At 33.4% G+C, this 20,204-nt stretch overlaps 1 protein-coding gene across 8 annotated transcripts in view; it reads left to right on the forward strand.

Moving 5' to 3' along the window:
* CAMK2D (calcium/calmodulin dependent protein kinase II delta) overlaps positions 1 to 20,204 on the forward strand; it is a 284,123-nt gene that overhangs the window by 19,755 nt on the left and 244,164 nt on the right. The window lies entirely within an intron of this gene.

The raw sequence follows: 20,204 nt of genomic DNA on the forward strand, positions 1-20,204 counted from the left end.
ACCACACATAAAAAGTATTTTTTGCATTCACTCATTGTGCAATATTCTATTTTCATTTAAGAAAATCAGGTTGCTAAGTCAACTAGAAATATGAGACTGGGTTAACTTTCCCACACATTCTTTCTCCCTTGTGGGTTTTTATATGGGTATATTTAAACAGCCGCATGAAACCATTATTTATGGAGGATATTGGAAGGGAACATGTCCAGACCGTCTTATATAATACTCAGATCTAATTTAGGGAGAACTATCAGAAAAGTACAGTGATTTCATAGATAGGAGTTTAATTCATTGATTCATCTAACTTAAATTTTTTTCCTCACAATAGTGATTTTCAAAGAAATACTTTGATTCTCCACTCATTCTTGGTTCTGTGTAAAAGCTGTGATTTGCCAGGTCTTCTAGAGGGAGTTGGAAACTTTGATTTCTAACATCAGCAAGATGACCTTAGGCAATTTGCTGAACTTTCTGTGATTTGAAAGGCTAATCTGGAGTTGTGAAAAATAACAAGGGAACCTACAAGGCACACACTATGGTAGATGCATATATTCCATCTGACTGTGGCTTCCCAGATGGAGAGAGTACATTGCAACCATGTGGTTCTAGGCCTTGCCCACATTCGCTGACCCAAATGCAATCTTCCTTCCACTTTTTCTCAATGCATAGTCATGTTTATTAGTGAGCGTAATGTTTTATTTTGGACCTATTTCCAATTTTAATAATTGATGTAGACAAGTACTACCTTTTAAAGGTATTCATTAAAAAAAAGGTATTCATTAACTAGATGATACAAAATATTTACAAAAAATTATGGAAATGCTATTATTCCTTAGCAAAAACATTAAGAGAGTGAAGGATAGTTTTTTTTTTTTATATTGTGGTAAAATATATGTAACATGAAATTTACCATTTTAACCATTTTTAAGTATACAGTTCAGTAGTGTTAAGTACTTTCACACTGTTGTGCAACCATCACCAGTATCCATTTCCAGAATTTTTTCATCTTCCCTGAAATTCTGTACCTGTTAGGTAACTGTCCATTTTCCCCTCCCCCCAGCTCCTGGCAACCACCATTCTATCTTCTGTCCCAATGAATTTGACTACTCTGGATACTTCATACAAGTGGACACATTCAGTATTTCTCCTTTTGTGACTGGCTTGTTAAGCTTAGCATAAAGTCCTCAAGGTTCATCCTGGTTGTAGCATGTGTCAGAATTTCCTTCGTTTTTAAGGCTAAATGATATTCCATTATAGGTATATATCGCATTTTGTTTATCCACTAATCTCTTGGTAGACACATAGGTTACTTCCATTTTTTGGCAATTGTGAATAGTAGAGATTTTTAACATTCTTTCGAAAAGGCTATATATGATCATTAAATGAACATTCTAATTGGGTGAAACAAAGAAAGGAAGGAAGGAATATATATTATGTATTTATAATTTTGATTACTGCATTATATACAGGAATGTGTGGTGTCATTTTACTCCAAGATATTTTTATTTTGTAAGCTGTTACCTTGAATATTATACTACATGAAAAGAAGTGTTGCAGTATACATCATGATGCATATTTATTAACCTGAAGGGGAAAATGTACTTAATAGGATGCATATTTGACGTTGCGATGGGGTTTGCCGATTCTAACCTCTCATTTGCCTTGTGACTTTTTTAGTGTATGATAATGTGATAATAAGTCACGAGAAGCTGGAGGGATATTTTTGCCATTTTTTTAACCCCTAGCTTTGCAGTATATATTTTTTCTTTGGCCCTTGGCCAGGCTTTCATAATTACTTTTCATTTGACTAGCTTTATCATATTAGTTTTAGTATGAATGAAGGGCCATAGTGTTTGTTATGCTTTCAAATATAAATGCCATATACTTTGTTGAAAAATTTGGTTTGTAGAGTACCTTATTGCAGTGATTTGGAGTGCTGTCCATGCCATAGGCTTACAAGGTATCTGCAAACTTGATTAAACTTTTGCAGGTACTAATTTAGATATTAAAAGAGTATATGCAGTTGTATTACCTTCTTCCTTTGTTTTACTTGTTTTAAAACAAAAATGAAGCAAACTGATTAAATCGAATTGCCTTTCTAAATCAGTGTCTTTTAAGTGCTAGGATATATGGAAGTATGGTATGCACAGACTTGGTTTCTGGGACTAATCTAGGTGAAGAGTTTAAGGTTTAATATGTTTCATTGTACACTTAATGTCTGGTAGTAGATACAAAAAACTATATTTAAAATGTATCCGCATTGAGGAATGGTATCTAGAAAGCCTTTGAAATAAGTTGGATAACTTAGAAGATCTGTTTGTATGTGAATATTTCAAAGTAAAATGACAATTATGAGAGGGAAAGAAAGCCTTTTTGAAAAGTCTTCTGCTTGAGGTCTGTTTTGTTAATTTTTGTTTTTGTATTTTTTAAATGATTTATTGGACCAAATTATCAGATCATAGCTCCATTGCTTCTATTGAATAAGTGATAGATTTGTTCAAAGATGGCCGTAAGCTCAGATATAAATATGGGGATGTTAGTGGGTGGAATTCTTTATTATTTTAGTGATGAATCAGGTAGACTTCTAATTCAATATGAGTTTTAAATGAGATAGTTTTTTCTAAATAATCTCCCTCTATATGTTCTTGAGCAGTAGTTATATAAAAGTTGGTGGAGTCTTTTAAAATGCCTGCTCTAACAAAGAAGGTAAAAGGATACTTTTAGCCATTTCTTTTGTAGAAAGTTATGGGAAGTTATTCTGCTGCTGTTAGCAGAGGTGATAGTACTAATGTAGTTATATAAATATAAATATAATATCATTTGGTTTTATATGTCTACTTGAGTCTCCCTTTTGTTCTTTCTAATTGTTTTATGTTCAGTGTAAAAATTTCTCAGCTACCTTATTGTTTCTTAGAAATATGCTGTTTATTAAGTTACTACAGCTATTTTTTAATCTTACTGAGTTTCAAGTCTTCATGATTAAAACAGGAATAATAACCCTTGTCCTGTGTCTCTCTCAGGGTTATTGTGAAAATCAAACAATTTAATATGAAAACACGGCAAATTGTAAAGCACCACACACATTTTATTTGAGCCCATAAATTATATGGTGCATATTATACAAGTTTTTTAAAGGCAGAATTTTAAATATAATATCCCCTACATGTTATTCTGCCTTAGGCTCCTATGTGCTGTTGGCTTTGCTGTGTCTCTAATAGGAAAATAATTTCATTGTGTGTGTGTGTGTTCTTATGTGTTGTGGATCATTTTGAAAATCTACTTTATTGATTTGATGATTATACATTATAACCTAGAAGTTTGTCATATACAATAAAAGAATAAAAAATCCTGGTTCATTTAAGTTGACTTTTTTCCTGCCCCCCCTTTTTTCTGAGGCATTTTAAAAGAATAAGTGGAATGTTCACGTTTTATTCTTGTTTTCCCTTTGTATTAACTTGAATGTTTATGTTGCATTTAGAGAAATATAGATGTGTCCACAGTAAAACGTGTTTTCCCATCAGCTTTTCAAATTTGTTGTATCTTGTTGATTAGGAAGGTGTTGTCATTTTAAAAACCAGTCTTTCTACACTTTCAGCTTGTTCTTGAAATGGTGAAGCTACTTTGTCATTAATGCTCAGACCTCCCACTCTCTTATTGTCAGTAGATAATATTGAACAACTGGAACTCTTTGATTTGCATACTCATTAAGTGATTTATTTGTGTATATGCCATCTACTTGGAAAAAAATTTTTTGAGAAGGCTAAATCTAAGAAATCAACGAAAAAGAACAACAAAAAATATTCTATACTATATTAGTATGTTCTAATTAGTATGTTCTGTAGTATTTTAGAATATAGGAGAATATTATTCTGTAAATTTGTAGTTGTGATTCATTAAGAGGTTCTATGACCTTTCCTTCTAGTTATCCACTCTGAATCAGATCAGGTAAAAATCACTACAGGGTTCTCCATGCCCATATAATGTTGCATTTTAGAAAGAACTAAGAAAAAAGAATTAAGGAAGTTTAAACAACTGAACAAATCTCTTGTAACCAACATCTAGAATAAGGCTTTTACATTACTCCTGATCTTCTGTGTTTCTTAGAGATTTTGTGTGCAAAGATTTTTATACCCTCAGCTGAAGGCTGAAACACATCAATTACCCTTGTTTAAAAAATTGTTTTGTTAAACAGGAGAATTTTAAACAAAATTCCCGTTCTTTCATTCTATTGTAGACATCAGATGAGAATCTTTCTGATATTTAAAAATGAAAGTTCTTTTTTCCCTTAATTTTTTTTTTCTTGTCAGTTCTGTTGAAAGGCAGAATGGAAACTTGTTCTCATTTGTACATATTTGGCTTACCAGTGGTTGAGTCATGAGCAGAGTTACTTTGTGTTATGTATTTTAAAAGGCAGATGTCAAGTAATCACCTTATAAAAAAAGGCCTATTATAATTAGATGTGTGTATCACAGTTTACTCATGAAGAAAATGCCATTTATATGATTTCATACTTTAAAAGCTACACGCTTGAGCAGAACCTATATTTCTATATTTAAAAAGTGAAATGGCCCTTTACCTTTATGTAAAAACATGTTTAGCAACTCTGTCTTTTTTTCTCTATCTCTGCTTTTAGAATGACGGTCAAGCTTTCAGCATAGTGGCAGATTAACTTTTGGTAATTTCAGCATTTTGGATATATTATTTCAATTAATGATTGTACCTGATCACTTGACTCTTCATTTATGGATTTTTAACTCATTTAAAACAAAAGTGGCTGGAAAAAAAGTAGAAATAAAACAGATGTTCAGTTTAGCAATTAAAAAAGGATTTGTACTTGCAGAGAAGCAGTTTTTAAAATCAGACCAGCATTTAGTTACTCTTTGATCTTTCATTTGTGGTGTTCATGCCTAGACATTTTAAAACTAACCAAAGAGAAAATGCTTATGCAGGAGAAAAGACACTGAGCACTGAGGCTCCTTCCATAAAAATAAGGCAACTGCTATTACAGGTACATAGAGTTAAAAAGATTTCTTTTGAAACTGTTCAGAAGCCTCATGAAATGGTGCTTTTCTTGACCCTGGTTTGCTGAATAACCAAGCATGATTTGCATGCTGCTTCGTCATTTCAGTCTAGCTCTGCACATGCAACTCTCACCACCTGAAGCCCCTTTCTCACTCCTCTCCCCTAATCTACTTATGTCTCCCTTCAAAACTTACACTTTCTTCAATGGGCAACGTTTTGGTAAATCTGTCCTGCATGGGCTCTTTTACTTTATATTTATTACATATTTATATTAATTTTTTATCCTATGTTTATTTGAGATTATTTGGAAATTAGGCAATAACCACTCATACCCCTTTTTCATTTGTATTGTGTAGCACATCTTGTAGAGGATGACTTTTTTTTTTTCTTGGCTGCGTTGGGTCTTTGTTGCTGCTGTGGGCTTTCTCTAGTTGCGGTGGGCAGGGGCTACTCTTCATTGCGGTGCTCGGGCTTCTTGTGGGGGCTTCTCTTGTTGTGGAGCACAGGCTCTAGGCGCATGGGCTTCAGTAGTTGTGGCACATGGGCTTAGTAGTTGTGGCTCACAGGCACTATAGTGCAGGCTCAGCCGTTGTGGCTCACGTGCTCAATTGCTTCACGGCGTGTGGGATCTTCTCAGACCAGGGATTGAACCCATGTCGCACATTGGCAGGCGGATTCTTAACCACTGAGCCACCAGGGAAGTCCCGAGCATTATTTGTAACATGCACTTTTTAAAACGATGCACTACATAGATGAGGTACTTATGTTTTAAAGGAATAGGCATGAACTTTTCAAGGAGTCATAGTGACTAATGAAAACTCAAATTTCGTTCCTTTTGTTTGAATATTGTGTGAAAAGTCACATTTCAAAGATGGCCAAAGAAAGATTGCTATAGAAAGAAACATTTTCAAGTCTTTTAGAAGGGGTATATCAAATAGAAGTGCTAGAACAACTAGCATTTGCTTTAACCCATTAACCTACCCTGCGAATATTGAGTATCTTTAGCTTATGTTCCCTCACTTGTATAGGATCGTGTCATGTCATAACTGGGCACAGGGCACAATGAGGGAGTTCTTAAAGTTTCTTTAGTTTAAAAGTTCCCATATTGTAGGCCCAGGGCCCTTGTCATTGAATTACTCCTAGAGGTCTTTGTATTCATGTGTACTGATTAATGTTTATGTGAAAATACGTGAACTACCATACAATGACACCATTGTGAATGAATGCCATTTTGATTAAAGCCAATTTTATTTAAAAGTTTTACTGAATCCATAAAAGCTCAACCAATTATACTAGAAACACCACCACTGTCGTGTGGTAATTGGGTGTTTTGACATTGAAGGGGGGTGCTGGTGCCCCAAGAGTCTAGGCACCACTGCTGGAGTCCAGTGGCCTAATTTTAAAGATGAGGAAACTGGGCCCAAGGAAGTTAAATGACCCATCTGACATTACAGTAGAGAGTATCAGAATTAAGACTAGAGCACAGCTCTCGTGCCCTATGGCTCTGGAATCATATAGAGCTGTGAACTTAACAAAGGGGAATGGAATTTGTGAGAGGGAGTGGTATAAAGAGAGCAGTAACTTTTCCTTAGGCTACTTTTAATAGCTTGAAGTATTTATTTGTTTTTTTAGTATTAGGGAATAAAAGACAAGGAAGAACCTGATTAGTGAAGATAATGTTATGGAGTGCTTACAGAAATTGTTTCTGTTACACTGGTAATTTTTTACTCCTTGGAAACTCATTAATAATAGCAGAATCATCATTTTAATAGTACTCTTAAACTTTTTTGAAATAATTTTTACAATTATAATTTTATATCTTTATAAAGTTTCTGAGAAACAATTAGGGAAGGTTTGGCGAGCCCTTTTTAAGACCTGGGGAAAGCTGATAAACAGAGAAGTCAAATGAATGGTCACTTAGTCTTTGAATCTAGGTCTCTTAACCTTCAGTTTTATTTTACATCCATTATCTATGTTTTAATTTTGTGACGTGTTTTTGCCTTCCTGTGTTTCTTTAGTGAGGGAGCAGATGTATAGGAAAGAAGTTAGTCTGTTTGAATTTTTGTAGCGTTTCTTGGGAAGAATCATTTGGTGAATATATTGAAATTGATGACAATATCTAGGGGTTATATGTGTTGCATTTTTTAAGTCAATAACATGAAATATGTGATACCACAGTGACTGCTAAATAAGTGACTTTTTGGTAAGTTCAGTGGTAACTCTTTTAACTGTCATGTAAGTTGGTAAGAGAAGGTGGAAATGTGGTGCCTTGTACATTGTGTGTACAAGTGACATAAGAATTAACAAGGTTAGAAAGAGTTCAGTCATGCGTTCGCTCTGCAGAAGGGTCAGGTGAGTTGAACTAGGGACCAAGTAGAAGAAAGCTGCTCTGAGAAAAGTGATTTAAATAGCAACACTTTCAATCCTTTTTATAGCCAGGTGAAGGAATTACAGTAAGGCCCAGAATTCTATGAATTGCCGTAAGGAAATGTCATATAAATGGGAAAGAGACCTTGGCTACATGTCTGGCTCTGTTAATAATGTTACAGTTTTGGTCCCTGTGTATTTGAGTTCTTGATGAACCTATTCAAGGTAAAAGTCCTATGTAATATGTATTTGTAGTTTGATGGAAGAGGTTTCTATAGCAAATGAAATACAATGTATGGCCAGTATTACTCATGAGTACCTTAGTGAAATATCTTTAAGAAATAGGAAGCACTTTCTGCTACTATATGAAATTCTTTCATCTCAAGAGACTTTATATTATTACTGGCTTCATCATTTTAATTCATTTTGTCACTTAAAGCAAGCTACTACCCAGATAAAAGACATGAGAATAAGAAGTAAACAGAACCGTTAAAAGATGAGCTTAGAAAAAAGTTGACAATGAGTATGTTGCTGGAATGAATTTGCTATTAATACTAGCTGAGAAGTTAAGAAAAAAATTATAATCACCCTTATGGATTCATTAATTAATATAACAACACTGTATTGAGCACTTGCTGTCTGCGAGGCACTGAGGATGCTGCATGAAAATGAGACAGTTTCTATTCTCATGAAGCTTATTGTCTAGTGGTGGCAGATGGACAGAGAGCATGGACGTAAGCTGTGTGTAGGAGTTAATAAGTGCTATCAAGGGGAAGTAATAGAAGCTGATCCTGGGACGCCAACTTTACACAGGGTGGCCAGGAAAGGTTTCTCTGAGGATAAGACATTTAAATTGAATCTTATGGGCAGAGGAGAAGCTGGGTGAGAGCACATGAGGCATAAGAAGTGGCAAGTGAGAAAGCCAGGAGATAGGACAGGATTTGGCAGGCTGAAAGGACAGAAAGGGCCAGTTGAAGTTCAAATGCAGTTAGTGAGGGTGGAGGGGACTGACGGACAGGTAAGAAGTTATATCATGGAGGGTCTTGTAGGCCTTAGTAAGAAATGTGGATTTTATTTTGAGAGCATTGCTTAGCTGTTGAAATAACTTAAGCAGGGGCATGAGATGCTATAAATTATGTTTATAAAACAATTACTCTGGCTTCTCTAGGGTAACAGACTGAGGAAAGGTTAAAGAATAGAAGCTTTGGGACTAGGTAGGAGACTATTGAAATAGTGCAGGAAGGGATGATGGTTTGAATGAGGGTTTGAGGGTTTTTGTTTTGTTTCTATAATCTACAGTTATTATTGCTGCCAGTTCAATCCTGTGTTTTTCCATTGTCCATTGGAAAGCAATTTTACAATAATCACTTTTTTAATCAAAACTATAATACCATAAGAGGCTTTTTGTTGTAACTTACTGTGGCAAGAAATTAGTTTTAGATGGGAAATTGTGTATGTCCTTACCTGTGATTGTATTAGGCATGCTCTTTGGAAAGCTTTGATTAATAATGAATTAATAATAATAGGGCAGGTTTTTTGAGCTGACTTATTTCATGTACTGCATTAAGTGCTTTCTAACCCACTATCTCATTTAATCTGCACAATAACCTGTGGCAGACCTAGGTACTTTTATTATTTGCACGTTGAAAAAAGGAAACCAAGGGACTGAGAAGTTAAGCAGCTTTCCTAAGGTCATGCAGACAAGAAATGTGCAGTTGGAATTTGAACCTTTTTCTCTCTGATACCACAGCTAAAACATTAAACAAACAAAACCTAACATACCTTTTATTAAGAAACAGTTTACACATAGTAAAATGCACAGATCATAAGTGTATAATTAGATGAATTTTGGCAACTGTATCCATCTATGTAGCCACCCCCCTAAACAAAATATAGAACATTTCTATCACTGCATAATGTTTCTTATGTCCCTTCCAGTCATTTTCCACCCCGTAGACAACTACTTTCTGGCTTCTATCACCATGTATTGTTTTTGCCTCTTTCTTGGACTTCATGTGCATGAAAAAAAATGCTATATATTCTTTTGTGTCTGCCTTCTTTCACCCAACATTTTGGAGACTTCATCTGTGTGGTTACTTATTGCTTATTCTTTCTTATTGCCAAGGAGTAGTACTCCATTATATGATTGTATCAATATATCAACCCATTTACCCATATAGGGACATTTAAATTGTTTCCAGTTCTTTGCTATTTTATGAATAGAACTGCTGTGAGCATTTATATACAAGAGTATGTGTTCATTTCTATTGTATAAATACTTCGGAGTAGAATTGCTGGATCATAAGGTAAGATGTACCTTTTTAAGAAGCTGCCAATCAGTTCTCTGTAGCGGTTGTACCATTTAATTTCCTTCCGGCAGTGTATGAAAATTTCCATTGCTGGATCCTCCACGCCAGCATTTGGTATTGTCAGTGTTTTTATTTTAGCCATTCTAGTGGGTGTGAAGTGGTATCTCGTGGTTTTAATTTGTATTTGCCTAATGACTAATGCTGTTGGGCACTTTTGAATGTATTTATTGGCCATTTGTACATCTTTTTTTTGTTGCTTTTGAGTCTAAGAATTTTGTTTCTTTAAAAATTTTTGGATTATTTGTATTTTTTTTTTTTGCAAATTTGTAAGGTTTCTTTATATTATCTAGGTACAGATTATATGTATTGTGAATATTTTCTCCCAAATTGTAGTTTGCCTGTTCATTTCTCTAGTAGTGTCTTTTGATGAGCAGAAATGTTTAATATTGATGGAAATCCAATTTATCAGTTTTCTTTCATAGTTACTGCTTTGTGTCCTAACAAATTTTTGCCTGCTTCACAGTCAAAGATTTTCTCTTGTGTTTTCTCCTGGAAGATTTATTTTAGCTTTAGAGTTAAATCTTTGATCTTTTTAGAATTTATTTTTGTATATAGTATGTGGTAAAGGGCAAGATTCGTCTTTTTCATGTTTATCTCATTGTTCCAACACCTTTGTTGAAAGGACTTTCTTTTCTCCATTGAATTGCCTTGGTGCCTTTGTCAAGTCTATTGACCATATATGTGCGGGTCAATTTCTGGACAGTAGCCTGAATTCATTTGTCTTTATGCCAGTACCACAATGTCTTGTTTATAGCTTAATTAGATAGTGTATTAATTCTTCTAATTTTGTTCTTTTTCAAACTAGTTTTGGCTATCCAAGTTCTTTTATTTTCATATAATTTTTAGAAATGGCTTGTCAATTTCTTACAAACATAACCCACCAGGATTTTTATTGGAATGGCGTTGAACCTGTAGGTTAATTTTGTGAGGATGGACTTATTAGCATTAAGTCTTCCAATCAACATACGTGGTTTTATCTCTCCATTTATTTCATAGCCCAGACTGTATGGTTACTTACATCTAGTAAACATAGGAAATTCTCTTTTAAGTCTAATACAACACCAATTCTTAGAAAACATACATTTCGTGTTAGAAGAGTCTGTATCATGAAAGTGGGTGAGCTATGCTTCATTACATTATGAAGACTAGTTAAAAATTCACTGTTTGATTCTGAAGAAACATTGCTTTCCAAAAAAAAAAAAGTACTCTTTTACTACTAATATCTTTTTTTATTAATGAAAGTATGACCTCTCCTGGTTTAATTCAATTACCTAATAATTTGGTCTGTGATAGCTAGTATTCTCTTAAAATATTGCAAATAGCACAATCTATTTTATGTGGAGGCAGAAAATCTCTCAAAGTAACAGGTGAGTATGGCTGTTTTCTAAGTCTAGGAGAAATATGTTTACCTCATGAGTATAGCAGAACTAATGAAAGTACTAGCTTTTAGGATTTGAGTATACCGGTGGTAGTATAATAAATAGCAGTTCAGAGCATTTGTCTTTCAATACATAACATTGGAGGAGTAACATAATACAAACCTCATAGGGTTATTGGAAGGATTGCAGCAGGAAATGTATGTCAAGTGCTGAGTACACTGCTCGACATAAAGTAAGCTCTCATTAAACTTCTCTCTCTTTATCTTTATCTTGATCCAGGACAAGTGCTGGGTGCAGGCATTCATCCTGTTGAATCTCTCGTGCTTTTGTTTTAGAATGCTATCACAGGTCTTAGTGTTCAGGCTCTTTGTAAAAGTGCTGCTTTTCTCAAATGTTAATTTGGTTTTGAATTCTACTTCCCAATCAAGTAATCAGTGTCAATTTTACTTAAAGGATTTTTTTTTTCTTTTACTGGACTGGAAACTATTGCTAATGTATTAGAATGAAACTCCATTAATTTTTTTCTGTATCCAGTGCTGGTAGTTACTTTTTTGGACCTATGGCATTTGTTATTACCTTGACACTAAGATATGTATTGTTTTTGACTTTTAATTTGTACAAAATACCTGGGTTTTACTATATTCATTCTGTGGAGATATTACATCACATCATCTTTCATGGTGTCATGTGGCTAATTGGTATAAATTAGCCACAGACATGAGAGACTCTCAGTGTAGATATTAGCTATCACTATACGTCAGAGATGGAAATAGGGAGGCTGGAAAGGAGGAAGGAATGCCTGGGAAAATCGTTTAATGCTTTTTGTCTCATACTTAAGCTAACAAGTGATTAGTAAGGATACGCTTTAAATATTTATGAAAAATAGAATTTCACTGCAAATACTTTCCTTAACATTATGCATTATCACTAGTCTCAGACTTGTGGGTCCTCTTTTTTTTTTTTCTTCCCTGTGTCTAGGATATGAATGTGTGTCTGTGTGCTGTGAGTTTATATCTATACCTCTAAATCTATTTGTACAAATTTAAGTAATATTAAATTACCTAAATAGGGCCTCTCTTCTTTGGCAGTGTGTTAAGAAACCCAGAGAATATTTAGTTCCAAATTCTGAGATGATGTTTAAGTGAAGTAAACATGTCACACAGCTCTAAGTGGGAAAGATAACCTAGGAGTCCAGAGACTGTTTGATTTGAAATACTGATTCATGGTTGGAGTGTTTTACTTGCAATACAAACTCCCCTCGTGCCACCCCCTACCCCCGACCCCAGGCAAATTGCAGTTGGCCAACAGGGCCATGTTTCAAACATCTAGACCAGTTAGTCAGTGATATAAGTGTTCACGGTTTCTAGAGGTTTTAACGAGTACTTATTTAGAAAAATACGGTAAAATTCTAGATTCTAAACATCTTTTAAACGGTTTCATGAGCTCTCCTAACAAACATGCCTATTAAGATATTCAGCATTCTACTTGAACTCACTTATCCTGCTTAGTAGGTTCTTTATTTCTTATTCTTTGGGTTTTGGCTGTGTAAGTGTATCTTAATTTTAATTTTTGTAGTTAAGTATAAAGATTAAGAAAAAATATTGATACAAAGAAATCAGATAATAAAATCAGATTCATTCGGATTTAAAAATTGAAAGCCATATGTGATGGTTCAAGCTCATGGAACATGTCTAACTTTATGTATTTCTGGGGAAGATGATCTAAAGGAATTGCTTCTTAGCATGCTTAACATGTTAGGCTCTGATATTAAAATAATTGCATCTTCAAAATGAGCAGTAGTTGACTTTTCACAGTACCACACCTTTCTTTGAGAATAAAAAGTTCTTGTCAAGGTGATAGTCCTACATCTCTACCAAATAAAATTAAGTGATTAAATATATTGATCAACTAAAGCTTTTTCCCCCCTCACTGGGACATAAAAAGAAAAGGATACTATATGTGTGTTTATATGGGTGTGATGAGCGTATATATGTTTGTATGTATTATTGAAATTGCTTTGAAATACAGTAAGTGCTCAGAATAAATTCTTCAAGTCTCGAGAAGTAATACTTCTAATAATTAAAAAATTGCTTGTGTTTTGTGTGTGTGTAATTTCAGCATACAGATCCTGTACATGTTTGTTTGTACTAGGGAATCCACTTTCTTCTTTTAGCAATTATAAATGGTATTTAAAAATTTTCAGTTTCCACATCCTCATTGCTAGCATATGGAAATATGATTGAATTTTGTCTATTGATCTTATATCCTGTGACCTTTTTGGGTATATTCTCTGGGATTTTCTGTGAGCTACCTATTTTTAAAAGATCACGCCAGCTATTGTGTGGAAGATAAATTATAGTGGGACTCATATAAATCTGGGAAAAGATAGTTGTCTCTATATGTTAAAGGCTGTAAAGAGATCATCTTTCAGTTTTTTAAGAGTGTTTAGGATCATTATAGAAGAATTAAGTTGTGGGCAATGCAAGTGCCAAAAACTGTATTCAGTGCTTTATAGTCACTCCAGAAATGTATGCTGATAATAAATTTTGAAGTGATTTGTTATAAGCAGATTAAACCTATTAGTAGGTACTAGAAGCTACTTGTGAACTATTTAGGGCAAGACTGCTTTACTTCACATTGGTGGCTTAGAAAGGCAGAAATACTTGTTCGTTTCTAGGCAAAGTAAATTTGATTCAGAGCAAAGAGTTGGCATATACATATTTTAAAAATATTTTGTATTATTTAAATAATTTATCTTTATGAATAAAAATTAAATGGCCTAGAGTTACGTAGTGAAAACTTAGATTCTTCATGAAAGCCTGTTTCCACTTTGCAAAAATAATCACGGTTAATCTGTTAGTAGGTGAATACCTGTGAATCCTTCCGGAATTGTGATGTGTATTTCTCTTTTTTAGCCATTAATCTTTAAAAAATAAGTAGTTAGATTTACACAAGATTTTGATGCTGCTCAGTTTGACACTCTTTCTCATTTTTCTGCCTTCAGAATTCTTACCCGCTTTATTTTCATTTGATGTGATTCATTCTTAATCCCATATCTTAAGTTTATTAGAGGATTTTAATGCACTTAATGCATTAAAATTTTTCTCAAAGGTGGATTTTTTGAAAATTAGAAGCCCCGAGAAGGAAAACATATAGTTTTAAAATGCAATGTAAGTTAGAATTAATGGAAAACAGATTTAGCATATCAAAGTCTGAAAAAGCAAAGAATTTTAACATTTCATTGATAAGAAAAGTTTTAAAACCAAAAGAATTATAGGAGGATATTTATATTGACCAAAGATGTAATAAAAAGAAAAACTATCAGTGTTGACTAAATTTAGGATTTGAAGTAGATATTAAAAAAGACCAGAACAGGGATATTAGAGATTTTTTTTCTCCCTCATTCCTCTCAAGGGGACCTTAACATTTTGAAGTTAGCTTGCTAATGTTTTGTAAACTGTACCTATTTAGTTAGATGTGAGTTGTGTTGCCTTCCATCCTGTTTCAAAGTACTGCTTGGAAGATTAATGGAAATAATAAGCTAGAATATTAGAAGATGACAGGTGTATGAGGCTATATAATTATTTTAATTGTTCATTAGCAGTTTGTGTTTATCCTGTATTTATTGTTATTCCATTTTTTGCATGAGGATAATAGTGTATACTTTTCTTACATTGTTATGTTTCTTTTATTTATCTAATTTAGGTGTTTACCAGTTTTTCTTAATATTTATTGTTATTTTTCTTTCTAAGAAGAAATAATTTGTCATTAAGTGCTTTTGTATAAAATTGTGTTTATATCTGTCTTTTGTTTCCATTTTGCTTGAAAAGTAATTCTCACATATTTGCTAAAAGTATGTCTTTTCCATACTTTTATGGAAAAGTTATGCCCCTTAACAAATTCAATTTTATTGAAGACACTTTTGAAAAAAGCTAATGGAAGCTCAAGAGCAGGATATAATATTTAAGGGTTATCAGCATAAATAACTGTGAATGTAGAGACATAATCTCTTGATTTTGTAATAGAACTAAAGTCAGTAGTCTGCATATAACTTTAATATAGCTATATAACTATAACTTTAAGATAGAATCATTTAACTGGGATTATTTCACAAGGAAGTAAAGGTAATTAAGCATATGAACAGTTCTGTATCGAATAATCAAAGATTTTAGGAATGGAAATTAAATCCTTCCCTCCCCTGCCTTCGTAATTTACAACTAGAACACAGAGATTTAGTAGAATCATTTTAAGTTATATTCACTCACACACACACACACACAATTCGGCTTTATCTCAACACTTCGCTTTTAGAGATAAAGATTTGTTTTTCTTTTGCTTGTGCACATAATAAAAGTACAGTTGAGAGAAAGATTTATAACACAAGTTCCAAGTAATATTGAGTGTCTGAATTTTTTGAGAATTTAATTATGAGCACATTCATAAAACTCATTATACTAAATTTGCCAAAAGGTTTCTATAAATTTTTTTTTAATGAGCATTAAAAATGCCTCATGATTGAGTGTGGTTTATTTATTTATTTATTTATTTTTATTTTTTTTAAGAACTTTTATTGAAATACAGTTAACATATCATAAACTGCATATATTTAAAGTGTACAAATTTGATATTTTTTCTTATTAGTAATGAATATATGGCAATCCCAATCTCCCAATTCATTCTTTATAAAATTTTTAAACCATTTATTTTTCATCTATTTTTTTTACACTCATATTGAGTAGAGACCAGCAAAGACAGTTTTTCTACCAACAAGGTGGGATTTTTGTTTCTTATGTTTTACTTTGTTCTTATAAGCATTTTTCTGTGATTATTGATACTATTTCTAATTGATCTTAAAGGTGAATAGAAAAGATAGACAATTCTGGAAAATATAAACTACCTACAAATTAGAATTTATTGCTTTCTGAGACATCTACCTTTCCCTCTTAATTTGTAACAGTACATGCCATTCTGAGAGAGACAGGGAGGACATATCCCGGTGGTTTATTCAGCTAAATGCTAGAAGATTTACTTGGTCCTGAACACTTTTAAAAGTTAGGAAAGGTAAAATAGATTGGAAAAATTTCTTTTACAGGAATCCTTTCAAACTTTTAATTCTGGAAACTAAATGAAAATAATGGGAACTTTAAGAACTCTGTTCACCTGTTCACTTTTATGTATAGTATCGTTGGGTTATTTTTCTTTTGATTTACAAAATACCCCTAAATGGTATCAAACATGACTTTGTAGGGATTTAGTTTTAGGAACACATGAAACTGAACATTTTGTTCTTTACTGAGTGTCCTTCCTTAAAATATGGTATGCTTTGCTGGATGTTGTTTCTTTTATGCAGTCATTTTATTAAGTATATCAAAGGAAAGATTTTGGCCTAGAGGTGAGTTCTTATGATTTGTTCAAGATTCATCAAATGACAAGACAGTGTCAAGCAACAGACCACTTCCTTGTGGTGTATAATAGAATGGTGTTTGGCTCTTCAGATTTGTGTTTTGATTGCTAAAAGCTGAGGGCTTGTTCCAAAACGTAGACTGAGTTTGACTAGTGTAACAGATTCACTTGTTGTGATCCATAGTTTTACTACCGTTACAGCAAATAACTGAGGAGGAACAATTGCAGATACATACTTAGAGGCTTTATACCAAGGCAGACTGGGGAACAAACTTTTCAGCAACTTTAGACTCCTGTGAGGTGGCACGAGTATGGCTTTTCTCTTTTTGAGCTCTGAGTTTTTCAGAGAAAGTAATGAGGCTGATGGCTCACTCTGTGTGTGGTGAAGCTCAATGGCTCTTAAAATTACTCCAAAGCAAGGTCTCCCAGTCAGTGTTTTGTGGTGCCGTGATGCTCTGGAAATCCTGGTCTGAGAAAAGGAAATTATTTGACCAGGTGAATTTGGGAAACTTTTGTTAAACAATCAAATATTTTTTTTTTACTCTAGGATATCTCAGAGCCAATATGTAATAAGATTATTGTGAATTTCTAAGAAGAAAACGATTATATAGTTATGGCATTTCCCAAATCCACTTGATCATGGTAACTACCTGTAGCATTTCAGATGGTAGTGCTCCATAGAAATGGAGAAATACTTCCTAAAAATGTTAATTCCTTCATTTTCTTGTGAGAAAAGAGATTGAAAACAAATATGATGAAAATGTTAATATTGTTTTAAACATGGTGATGGGTAAATTTTTTTGTTATATTATTTGCTATGTAAACTATTACAGAATTAAAAATTAAAAATATTCACAGAGATTTGAACTTTTGCAGTTTTAGCATTAGAGAAATGTAGAAGAGGAGCCTTTTGCGATTATTAGAAAGGTAGTGCGTTGATGCTGCTTGAGTGCACCCTGAAATGTTCAAATTGTCTACTTTGAGGTAAAAGAAGTAATGGCATATAATAGCTTTTGCTGGTGGTTGTATTTAAGGAGCAGTTAAAGTCTTTTAAATAGATAGGAGTGTACTTGCACAATATCTAGTTTAGCATCAAGCTTGGGAAATACTATTTCCCTTATCAGCTTTAAATTATAACTGTGTAGCTCTTTGAACTTGAACCTAACTCTACAGATAACAAGTAATTTAAAATAACTGCTAACAACCGTAGTCCTCCTGGGTCATTCTTGGGCACATGTTCAAGTAGGTCAAAGCTAATTGTTGGCTATCTAGGTTTCCCTCAAGCTTGCCCCTGTACCTCAGGAATTGGTGACTATATCCTGTCCTATAAAAGTTTACTGTCATGAGTTGATAAATTTACACACCGTAAAGTGTAAGAGCCTGAGGATGAATAATGAGTTTCCCCTCCAAATGATACTTGCATTTTGGGGAAGTTCAAAGACGTACACCAAAATAATGAATTTCTAGAAGTGGAAGTTAAGACTTCCTTCAGTAGAGTGGGGGTAGATGTTTTGACACGGCCCTCATGTGACGTCTCAAATCTGTCACACTTAAAAAATATATGCTATACTTAGGAGATGAATGAGTACTTCTTTTTAACTAGGAAAATAAAATGAGGGAAAAGTATATTTAATGGAAATGATAACTTTTTTTTAAAAATTGCAAATTAGAGACAAATCAGAAATCACACAACCACTTTACCCTGAAAAATATTTAATGTTCAGAAATTCTTTATATGCATAGAATGAAGTACGTATAAGCTAAGAAGACATACTGGAGAGTCAGTGACGGCCGCCAATAAGCTGACTGTAGGGTCCATTTCACCATAGCCTTTAAATATAAATTCCTGATCATTTATTCTCATAGGTCAACAAAAAGGCTAGTACCATGCTGATATGAATCTTTGGGGAGTAACCATTTCATTGTAAATCAATATTATATTATTTCAATTTAGTTTTGCAGTTGCCTTGAGGCCAAACTTTATCAACTCATTTTAATTTCTCTTTTAGTTCAAACAGGCACAAACTCTTAAGTAGAAATATATTCACACCTATATATGTAGATATTTTAGCTTTAGTACAGATTTTAAATTCTTCAGTATTATTTTCTTTTAGGTTTGTTACAGTGTCCATTGAGACACTATGTGTAAAAATGGGAGAATAGTGGCATTCATGGCTTGTGTTAGTATTTTTAAAATGTATTGCGAAGGATAAGCTGGGAAATTCTAAAATGTACATATATTTAGTATACATGTACATATATTTTTAACTTTATATATGATATAATAATAAAACAGGTGATGTGCACAATATATTTATATATTTATAAATATGTTTAGATATAGAAATGTTTATATATTATATATTTATATTTAATCAAATTACAAATATTTTTTGTAAGTTCACTAAAGTCTAAAGTTCCAAATAGGTATTAAGAAACTAAAACTACTGTAAACTACTAGACGTTAAAACTACTATAAACAAAAACTTTCTGGCAATTCCACAGGATTTATATTTCAAAGAGTGTGAGCTAGAAAGTATTTATATGTAGAACACATTTCAGAATTAATCCAAAGAAGACATGCATTAGAGAAAAGTTCGCTCTCTTCCTGGAGGAGTTGTGCGTTGGATCGATACCCTGACTGCTTATTAAGGCAGTTTCCCGTTTCTCAGAATGAATTTAGTATACCTTAAGTCAGCAGTCTTTGATTCTGTATTTTCTCTGAAAATAGCACAAACTTGCCTTCCACTTCTGGCATTGCCTCACCTAGCTGCTGAAGTTGTAGTGGCTGCAACAGCTGAGCCAGCAGCAGTATGTCAGTAGAAACAGTCCATGGGGGTGGAACTGCAGCCACACACAAGACTTTTAAGACTTGCTTAAGGTTTGGTTAGTAAAGCGCATTCTATGAAGTCTGCTTTGCTGTACCAATTAAAGTATTTATCCCTTAATTATAATCCCTCTATTTTCATCTTCCCTAAATAAATGAGGAAAAGAAGTAATTGATTGACACTTGGGACTGATGGTGTGTGTACGTGTATTTTTTTGTATGTTTTGAATAGTAATTTCAGGTAGGTGCTAAAGAGCAAGGTGTGTTTATTGTCTTCTTCAGGGGGCAGAAATGCATAGCGTGAAAGCCCTGGGAGTTCAGAATGTCTCTGTATTTACAGCTTTAGTTCTTTGGCTTTTGTTCCTCCAGCCTTAAAGAACTATTTGCGTCTTGAGTTTGTGCCAGAGATCTGATGGGAATCAAAACCCAGACAAGGAGTTATTAGTTACCGTATCCTCTTAAGTTCTAGAATTGTCCTCTTGCATCAGACTAGTTTAGTGATGAGTTTCCAGCTTACATCTTGTACCCTAGTAGATAAATATAGCGTAACCTGCTTTAGTCTACCTATATGTCATTGAAATCTTTTGACCTTTTAAAAAATGACAGCAATTTATTTACAAATATGTGAATAAGTCTTGTCAAAATATCCTAGTTTTTAAATATCCTGAAATATGTCTCTGTAAATCTGTAGTTCTGAGATATGGTGTACCAAAAAGGTTGGAGCTTTAAACTGTTATCTTCCAAATATCCTAATTTCTTTCTATATTTTACTTCTCATCTCAGCACCAGACTGTGGAAATAAAGTGTAGATTTGCCCTTCTCCCCACATGGCATTAAAGT

The sequence above is a fragment of the Hippopotamus amphibius genome, chromosome 13, assembly GCF_030028045.1.
Source record: "Hippopotamus amphibius kiboko isolate mHipAmp2 chromosome 13, mHipAmp2.hap2, whole genome shotgun sequence".
Classification (NCBI taxonomy): Eukaryota; Metazoa; Chordata; class Mammalia; order Artiodactyla; family Hippopotamidae; genus Hippopotamus; species Hippopotamus amphibius.